Source organism: Zootermopsis nevadensis, unplaced genomic scaffold (genome assembly GCF_977971745.1).
Source record: "Zootermopsis nevadensis isolate Lab colony 2312 unplaced genomic scaffold, Znev_1.0 Znev_ptg000037l, whole genome shotgun sequence".
Classification (NCBI taxonomy): domain Eukaryota; kingdom Metazoa; phylum Arthropoda; class Insecta; order Blattodea; family Termopsidae; genus Zootermopsis; species Zootermopsis nevadensis.
Window position 1 is genome coordinate 6,826,100 of NW_028259169.1, and position 10,225 is coordinate 6,836,324.

Below are 10,225 nucleotides of genomic sequence, written 5' to 3' on the forward strand. Positions count from 1 at the left end.
GGGTTTGGACGATAGAGATATTTTAATTTTTCGAGATTATTCGAAAGTCAATTACTAAAGGCAAATATCTCCCGATCTGTAGGCATCTGAGAGACAAACCTTATGTCACATTGAGGGAACGCATATGTCAACTTTATGTCAGAGTCTCGTCAATGTATGTTCAAGGGTTTGGAGGATAGAGACATTTTAATTTTTCGAGATTATTCGAAAGTCAATTTTTAAAAGGCAAATATCTCCCGATCTGTAGGAATCTGAGAGACAAAACTTATGTAACTTTGAGGGAACGTATATGTCAACTTGCTGTCAGAGGCACGTCAATGTATGTCCAAGGGTTTGGAGGATAGAGACATTTAAATTTTTAGAGATTATTCGAAAGTCAATTTTTGAAAAGGCAAATATCTCCCGATCAATAGGAATCTAAGAGACAAAACTTATGTCACTTTGAGGGAACGTATATGTCAACTTTATGTGAGAATCTCGTCAATGTATGTCCAAGTGTTTGGACGATAGAGACATTTTAATTTTTCGAGATCATTCGAAAGTCAATTTTTAAAAGGCAAATATCTCCCGATCTGTAGTCATCTGAGAGACAACCCTTATGCCACTTTGAGGGAACGCATATGTCAACTTCATGTCAGAGTCTTGTCAATGTATGTCCAAGGGTTTGGAGGATAGAGACATTTTAATTTTTCGAGATTATTCGAAAGTCAATTTTTGAAAAGGCAAATATCTCCCGATCTGTAGGAATCTGAGAGACAAAACTTATGTCACTTTGAGGGAACGTATATGTCAACTTCCTGTCATAGTCACGTCAATGTATTTCGAAGGGTTTGGAGGATAGAGACATTTAAATTTTTAGAGATTATTCGAAAGTCAATTTTTAAAAGGCAAATATCTCCCAATGTGTTGGAATCTGAGAGACAAAACTTATGTCACTTTGAGGGAACGTATATGTCAACGTCCGGTCAGAGTCACGTCAATGTATGTAAAATGGTTTGGAGGATAGAGACATTTAAATTTTTATAGATTATTCCAAAGCAATTTTTAAAAGGCAAATATCTCCCGATCTGTAGGCATATGAGAGACAACCCTTATGTCACTTTGAGGGAACGCATATGTCAACTGCATGTCAGAGTCTCGTCAATGTATGTCCAAGGGTTTGGACGATAGAGACATTTCAATTTTTCGAGATTATTTGGAAGTGAATTATTTAAAGGCAAATATCTCCCGATCCGTAGGAATCTGAGAGACAAAACTAATGTCACTTTGAGGGAATATATATGTCAACTTCCTGTCAGAGTCACGTCAATGTATGTCCAAGGGTTTGCAGGATAGAGACATTTAAATTTTTAGAGATTATTCGAAAGTCAATTTTTAGAAGGCAAATATCTACCGATCTGTAGGCATCTGATAGACAAAACTTATGCCACTTTGAGGGAACATACATGTCAACTTCATGTCAGAGTCTCGTCAATGTATATTCAAGGGTTTGGAGGATAGAGACATTTTAATTATTCGAGATTATTCGAAAGTCAATTATTAAGAGGCAAATATCTCCCTATCTGTAGGCATCTGAGAGACACAACTTATGTCAATTTGAGGGAACATATATGTCAACTTCATGTCAGAGTCTCGTCAATGTATGTCCAAGGGTTTGGACTATAGAGATATTTTAATTTTTCGAGATTATTCGAAAGTCAATTTCTAAAAGGCAAATATCTCCCGATCTGTAGGCATCTGAGAAACAAACCGTATGTCACATTGAGGGAACGCATATGTCAACTTCATGTCAGAGTCTCGTCAATGTATGTCCAAGGGTTTGGAGGATAGAGACATTTTAATTTTTCGAGATAATTCGAAAGTCAATTTTTGAAAAGGCAAATATCTCCCGATCTGTATTAATCTGAGAGACAAAACTTATGTCACTTTGAGGGAACGTATATGTCAACTTCATGTCATAGTCACGTCAATGTATGTCAAAGGGTCTGGAGGATAGAGACATTTAAATTTTTAGAGATTATTCGAAACTCAATTTTTAAAAGGCAAATATCTCCCGATCTGTAGGAATCTGAGAGACAAACCTTATGTCCAGTACTTTTATTTTCCGTCGTTACACAAGCTTATTGTTAAAATCATATAAAATTTCACATAAAATTGTTACATTTTAAAATTGACGACATGTTTCGATATACAATTCTATCATCGTCAGGTCTATCAAAATTAAAATTAAAATCTGGTGTATCTGTTGCTCTGCTTATATTGCTTTTGTTTTTATCCGTTTTTATTACATCTCCAGGCTTCTTTCATTTAATTTTGGAGACGCGCCTGGGTGCATATATCTGCAAAATCAATTTTAATTTTCATATCATGATTCTGGCTACCGACATAGGAAATGGAATAATATTACTCTAATTTTATAACAACGGACACGCACCTCACACACAACCCGGTATGTTATAATACTTTATATTTTGTGATTGCATTTCTTTTGCTTGTATTACGATATATTTGAGTAATTCCTTAAAATAATATAAAATTAGAGTAATATTATTCCATTTCCTATGTCGGTAGCCAGAATCACGATATGAAAATTAAAATTGATTTTGCAGATATAGGCACCCAGGCGCGTCTCCAAAATTAAATGAAAGAAGCCTGGAGATGTAATAAAAACGGATAAAAACAAAAGCAATATAAGCAGAGCAACAGATACACCAGATTTTAATTTTAATTTTGATAGACCTGACGATGATAGAATTGTATATCGAAACATGTCGTCAATTTTAAAATGTAACAATTTTATGTGAAATTTTATATGATTTTAACAATAAGCTTGTGTAACGACGGAAAATAAAAGTACTGTATTGAGGAACACAAGCATGATGCAATTAAGATATAAACCTTATGTCACTTTGAGGGAACGTATATGTCAACTTCCTGTCAGAGGCACGTCAATGTGTGTCCAAGGGTTTGGAGGATAGAGACATTTGAATTTTTCGAGATTATTCGAAAGTCAATATTTAAAGGCAAATATCTCCCGATATGTAGGAATCTGAGAGACAAAACTTATGTCACTTTGAGGGAACGTATATGTCAACTTCATGTCACAGTCACGTCAATGAATGTCCAAGGGTTTGGAGTATAGAGACATTTAAATTTTTAGAGATTATTCGAAAGTCAGTTCTTTAAAGGTAAATATCTCCCGATCTGTAGGAATCTGAGAGACAAAACTTATGTCACATTGAGGGAACGTATATGTAAACTTCCAGTCAGAGTCACGTCAATGTATGTCCAAGGGTTTGGAGGATAAAGACATTTTAATTTTTCGAGATTATTCGAAAGTCAAGTTTTGGAAAGGCAAATATCTCCCGATCTGTAGGAATCTGAGAGACAAAACTTATGTCACTTTGAGGGAACGCATACGTCATCGTCATGTCAGAGTCACGTCAATATATGTCCAAGGGTGTGCAGGATACAGACATTTTAATTTTTCAGGGTTATTCGAAAGTCAATTATTCAGAGGCATATATCTCTCGATATGTAGGAATCTGAGAGACAAAACTCATGTCACTATGAGGACATTTACATATCAACTTCATGTCAGAGTCACGACAATGTACGAAAAAGGGTTTGATGGATAGAGACATTTGAATTTTTCGAGATTATTCGAAAGTCTATTTTTGAAAAGGCAAATATCTCCCGATGTGTAGGAATCTGAGAGACAAACCTTATGTCACATTGAGGGAACGTATATGTCAACTTCATGTCAGAGTCACGTCAATGTATGTCCAAGGGTTTGGACGATAGAGATTCATTTTAATTTTTCGAGATTATTCGAAAGTCAATTTTTGAAAAGGCAAATATCTCAAGATCTGAATTAATATGAGAGACAAAACTTACGTCACTTTGAGGGAACGTATATGTCAACTTCATGTCATAGTCACGTCAATGTATGTCCAAGGGTTTGGAGGATAGAAACATTTAAATTTTTATAGATTATTCGAAAGTCAATTTTTAAAAGGCAAATATCTCCCGATCTGTAGGAATCTGAGTGACAAAACTTATGTCACTTTGAGGGAACGTATATGTCAACTTCATGTCAGAATCTCGTCAATGTATGTCCAAGGGTTTGGACGATAGCGACATTTTAATTTTTCGAGATTATTCGAAAGTCAATATTTAAAGGCAAATATCTCCCGATCTGTAGGCATATGAGAGAAAACCCTTATGGCACTATGAGGGAACGCATATGTCAACTGCATGTCAGAGTCTCGTCAATGTATGTAAAAGGGTTTGGACGATAGAGACATTATAATTATTCGAGATTATTTGGAAGTGAATTATTTAAAGGCAAATATCTCCCGATCCGTAGGAATCTGAGAGACAAAACTAATGTCACTTTGAGGGAATATATATGTCAACTTCCTGTCAGAGTCACGTCAATGTATGTCCAAGGGTTTGGAGGATAGAGACATTTAAATTTTTAGAGTTTATTCGAAAGTCAATTATTAGAAGGCAAATATCTACCGATCTGTAGGCATCTGAGAGACAAAACTTATGTCACTTTGAGGGAACATATATGTCAACTTCGTGTCAGAGTCTCGTCAATGTATGTTCAAGTGTTTGGAGGATAGAGACATATTAATTTTTCGAGATTATTCGAAAGTCAATTTTTAAAAGGCAAATATCTCCCGATCTGTAGGCATCTGAGAGACAAATCTTATGTCACTTTGAGGGAACATATATGTCAACTTCATGTCAGAGTCTCGTCAATGTATGTCCAAGGGTTTGGACGATAGAGATATTTTAATTTTTCGAGATTATTCGAAAGTCAATTACTAAAAGGCAAATATCTCCCGATCTGTAGGCATCTGAGAGACAAACCTTATGACACTTTGAGGGAACGCATATGTCAACTTCATGTCAGAGTCTCGTCAATGTATGTTCAAGGGTTTGGAGGATAGAGACATTTTAATTTTCCGAGATTATTTGGAAGTGAATTATTTAAAGGCAAATATCTCCCGATCCGTAGGAATCTGAGAGACAAAACTAATGTCACTTTGAGGGAATATATATGTCAACTTCCTGTCAGAGTCACGTCAATGTATGTCCAAGGGTTTGCAGGATAGAGACATTTAAATTTTTAGAGATTATTCGAAAGTCAATATTAGAAGGCAAATATCTACCGATCTGTAGGCATCTGAGAGACAAAACTTATGCCGCTTTGAGGGAACATACATGTCAACTTCATGTCAGAGTCTCGTTAATGTATGTTCAAGGGTTTGGAGGATAGAGACATTTTAATTTTTCGAGATTATTCGAAAGTCAATTATTAAAAGGCAAATATCTCCCGATCTGTAGGCATCTGAGAGACACAATTTATGTCAATTTGAGGGAACATATATGTCAACTTCATGTCAGAGTGTCGTCAATGTATGTCCAAGGGTTTGGACGATAGAGATATTTTAATTTTTCGAGATTATTCGAAAGTCAATTCCTAAAAGGCAAATATCTCCCGATCTGTAGGCATCTGAGAGACAAACCGTATGTCACATTGAGGGAACGCATATGTCAACTTCATGTCAGAGTCTCGTCAATGTATGTCCAAGGGTTTGGAGGATAGAGACATTTTAATTTTTCGAGATTATTCGAAAGTCAATTTTTGAAAAGGCAAATATCTCCCGATCTGTATTAATCTGAGAGACAAAAATTATGTCACTTTGAGGGAATGTGTATGTCAACTTCATGTCATAGTCACGTCAATGTATGTCAAAGGGTCTGGAGGATAGAGACATTTAAATTTTTAGAGATTATTCGAAACTCAATTTTTAAAAGGCAAATATCTCCCGATCTGTACGAATCTGAGAGACAAACCTTATGTCACTTTGAGGGAACGTATATGTCAACTTCGTGTCAGAGGCACGTCAATGTGTGTCCAAGGGTTTGGAGGATAGAGACATTTGAATTTTTCGAGATTATTCGAAAGTCAATATTTAAAGGCAAATATTTCCCGATATGTAGGAATCTGAGAGACAAAACATATGTCACTATGAGGGAACGTATATGTGAACTTCATGTCACAGTCACGTCAATGTATGTCCAAGGGTTTGGAGTATAGAGACATTTAAATTTTTAGAGATTATTCGAAAGTCAGTTCTTAAAAGGCAAATATCTCCCGATCTGTAGGAATCTGAGAGACAAAACTTATGTCACATTGAGGGAACGTATATGTAAAATTCCAGTCAGAGTCACGTCAATGTATGTCCAAGGGTTTGGAGGATAAAGACATTTTAATTTTTCGAGATTATTCGAAAGTCAAGTTTTGAAAAGGCAAATATCTCCCGATCTGTAGGAATCTGAGAGACAAAACTTATGTCACTTTGAGGGAACGCATACGTCATCGTCATGTCAGAGTCACGTCAATATATGTCCAAGGGTGTGCAGGATACAGACATTTTAATTTTTCAGGGTTATTCGAAAGTCAATTATTCAGAGGCATATATCTCTCGATATGTAGGAATCTGAGAGACAAAACTCATGTCACTATGAGGACATTTACATATCAACTTCATGTCAGAGTCACGACAATGTACCAAAAAGGGTTTGATGGATAGAGGCATTTGAATTTTTCGAGATTATTCGAAAGTCAATTTTTGAAAAGGCAAATATCTCCCGATCTGTAGGAATCTGAGAGACAAACCTTATGTCACATTGAGGGAACGTATATGTCAACTTCATGTCAGAGTCACGTCAATGTATGTCCAAGGGTTTGGACGATAGAGATTCATTTTAATTTTTCGAGATTATTCGAAAGTCAATTTTTGAAAAGGCAAATATCTCCCGATCTGTATTAATATGAGAAACAAAACTTACGTCATTTTGAGGGAACGTATATGTCAACTTCATGTCATAGTCACGTCAATGTATGTCCAAGGGTTTGGAGGATAGAGACATTTAAATTTTTATAGATTATTCGAAAGTCAATTTTTAAAAGGCAAATATCTCCCGATCTGTAGGAATCTGAGAGACAACCCTTATGGCACTATGAGGGAACGCATATGTCAACTGCATGTCAGAGTCTCGTCAATGTATGTCCAAGGGTTTGGACGATAGAGACATTATAATTTTTCGAGATTATTTGGAAGTGAATTATTTAAAGGCAAATATCTCCCGATCCGTAGGAATCTGAGAGACAAAACTAATGTCACTTTGAGGGAATATATATGTCAACTTCCTGTCAGAGTCACGTCAATGTATGTCCAAGGGTTTGGAGGATAGAGACATTTAAATTTTTAGAGTTTATTCGAAAGTCAATTATTAGAAGGCAAATATCTACCGATCTGTAGGCATCTGAGAGACAAACCTTATGTCACTTTGAGGGAATATATATGTCAACTTCGTGTCAGAGTCTCGTCAATGTATGTTCAAGTGTTTGGAGGATAGAGACATTTTAATTTTTCGAGATTATTCGAAAGTCAATTTTTAAAAGGCAAATATCTCCCGATCTGTAGGCATCTGAGAGACAAAACTTATGTCACTTTGAGGGAACATATTTGTCAACTTCATGTCAGGGTCTCGTCAATGTATATTCAAGGGTTTGGAGGATAGAGACATTTTAATTATTCGAGATTATTCGAAAGTCAATTATTAAGAGGCAAATATCTCCCTATCTGTAGGCATCTGAGAGACACAACTTATGTCAATTTGAGGGAACATATATGTCAACTTCATGTCAGAGTCTCGTCAATGTATGTCCAAGGGTTTGGACGATAGAGATATTTTAATTTTTCGAGATTATTCGAAAGTCAATTTCTAAAAGGCAAATATCTCCCGATCTGTAGGCATCTGAGAAACAAACCGTATGTCACATTGAGGGAACGCATATGTCAACTTCATGTCAGAGTCTCGTCAATGTATGTCCAAGGGTTTGGAGGATAGAGACATTTTAATTTTTCGAGATAATTCGAAAGTCAATTTTTGAAAAGGCAAATATCTCCCGATCTGTATTAATCTGAGAGACAAAACTTATGTCACTTTGAGGGAACGTATATGTCAACTTCATGTCATAGTCACGTCAATGTATGTCAAAGGGTCTGGAGGATAGAGACATTTAAATTTTTAGAGATTATTCGAAACTCAATTTTTAAAAGGCAAATATCTCCCGATCTGTAGGAATCTGAGAGACAAACCTTATGTCCAGTACTTTTATTTTCCGTCGTTACACAAGCTTATTGTTAAAATCATATAAAATTTCACATAAAATTGTTACATTTTAAAATTGACGACATGTTTCGATATACAATTCTATCATCGTCAGGTCTATCAAAATTAAAATTAAAATCTGGTGTATCTGTTGCTCTGCTTATATTGCTTTTGTTTTTATCCGTTTTTATTACATCTCCAGGCTTCTTTCATTTAATTTTGGAGACGCGCCTGGGTGCCTATATCTGCAAAATCAATTTTAATTTTCATATCATGATTCTGGCTACCGACATAGGAAATGGAATAATATTACTCTAATTTTATAACAACGGACACGCACCTCACACACAACCCGGTATGTTATATTACTTTATATTTTGTGATTGCATTTCTTTTGCTTGTATTACGATATATTTGAGTAATTCCTTAAAATAATATAAAATTAGAGTAATATTATTCCATTTCCTATGTCGGTAGCCAGAATCACGATATGAAAATTAAAATTGATTTTGCAGATATAGGCACCCAGGCGCGTCTCCAAAATTAAATGAAAGAAGCCTGGAGATGTAATAAAAACGGATAAAAACAAAAGCAATATAAGCAGAGCAACAGATACACCAGATTTTAATTTTAATTTTGATAGACCTGACGATGATAGAATTGTATATCGAAACATGTCGTCAATTTTAAAATGTAACAATTTTATGTGAAATTTTATATGATTTTAACAATAAGCTTGTGTAACGACGGAAAATAAAAGTACTGTATTGAGGAACACAAGCATGATGCAATTAAGATATAAACCTTATGTCACTTTGAGGGAACGTATATGTCAACTTCCTGTCAGAGGCACGTCAATGTGTGTCCAAGGGTTTGGAGGATAGAGACATTTGAATTTTTCGAGATTATTCGAAAGTCAATATTTAAAGGCAAATATCTCCCGATATGTAGGAATCTGAGAGACAAAACTTATGTCACTTTGAGGGAACGTATATGTCAACTTCATGTCACAGTCACGTCAATGAATGTCCAAGGGTTTGGAGTATAGAGACATTTAAATTTTTAGAGATTATTCGAAAGTCAGTTCTTTAAAGGCAAATATCTCCCGATCTGTAGGAATCTGAGAGACAAAACTTATGTCACATTGAGGGAACGTATATGTAAACTTCCAGTCAGAGTCACGTCAATGTATGTCCAAGGGTTTGGAGGATAAAGACATTTTAATTTTTCGAGATTATTCGAAAGTCAAGTTTTGAAAAGGCAAATATCTCCCGATCTGTAGGAATCTGAGAGACAAAACTTATGTCACTTTGAGGGAACGCATACGTCATCGTCATGTCAGAGTCACGTCAATATATGTCCAAGGGTGTGCAGGATACAGACATTTTAATTTTTCAGGGTTATTCGAAAGTCAATTATTCAGAGGCATATATCTCTCGATATGTAGGAATCTGAGAGACAAAACTCATGTCACTATGAGGACATTTACATATCAACTTCATGTCAGAGTCACGACAATGTACGAAAAAGGGTTTGATGGATAGAGACATTTGAATTTTTCGAGATTATTCGAAAGTCTATTTTTGAAAAGGCAAATATCTCCCGATGTGTAGGAATCTGAGAGACAAACCTTATGTCACATTGAGGGAACGTATATGTCAACTTCATGTCAGAGTCACGTCAATGTATGTCCAAGGGTTTGGACGATAGAGATTCATTTTAATTTTTCGAGATTATTCGAAAGTCAATTTTTGAAAAGGCAAATATCTCAAGATCTGAATTAATATGAGAGACAAAACTTACGTCACTTTGAGGGAACGTATATGTCAACTTCATGTCATAGTCACGTCAATGTATGTCCAAGGGTTTGGAGGATAGAGACATTTAAATTTTTATAGATTATTCGAAAGTCAATTTTTAAAAGGCAAATATCTCCCGATCTGTAGGAATCTGAGTGACAAAACTTATGTCACTTTGAGGGAACGTATATGTCAACTTCATGTCAGAATCTCGTCAATGTATGTCC

The 10,225-nt window shown here is 35.4% G+C and overlaps 2 long non-coding RNA genes across 2 annotated transcripts; both read left to right on the forward strand.

Moving 5' to 3' along the window:
• The first annotated feature begins 2,414 nt into the window (after nucleotides 1-2,414).
• Nucleotides 2,415-2,905, forward strand: LOC147871871 (uncharacterized). The gene is made up of 2 exons (XR_015538217.1): nucleotides 2,415-2,449; nucleotides 2,610-2,905. It is a non-coding gene; the product is annotated as an uncharacterized LOC147871871 (long non-coding RNA).
• A 5,614-nt stretch (nucleotides 2,906-8,519) lies between these two features.
• On the forward strand, nucleotides 8,520-9,010 carry LOC147871872 (uncharacterized). The gene is made up of 2 exons (XR_015538233.1): nucleotides 8,520-8,554; nucleotides 8,715-9,010. It is a non-coding gene; the product is annotated as an uncharacterized LOC147871872 (long non-coding RNA).
• The last annotated feature ends 1,215 nt before the right edge of the window (nucleotides 9,011-10,225 follow it).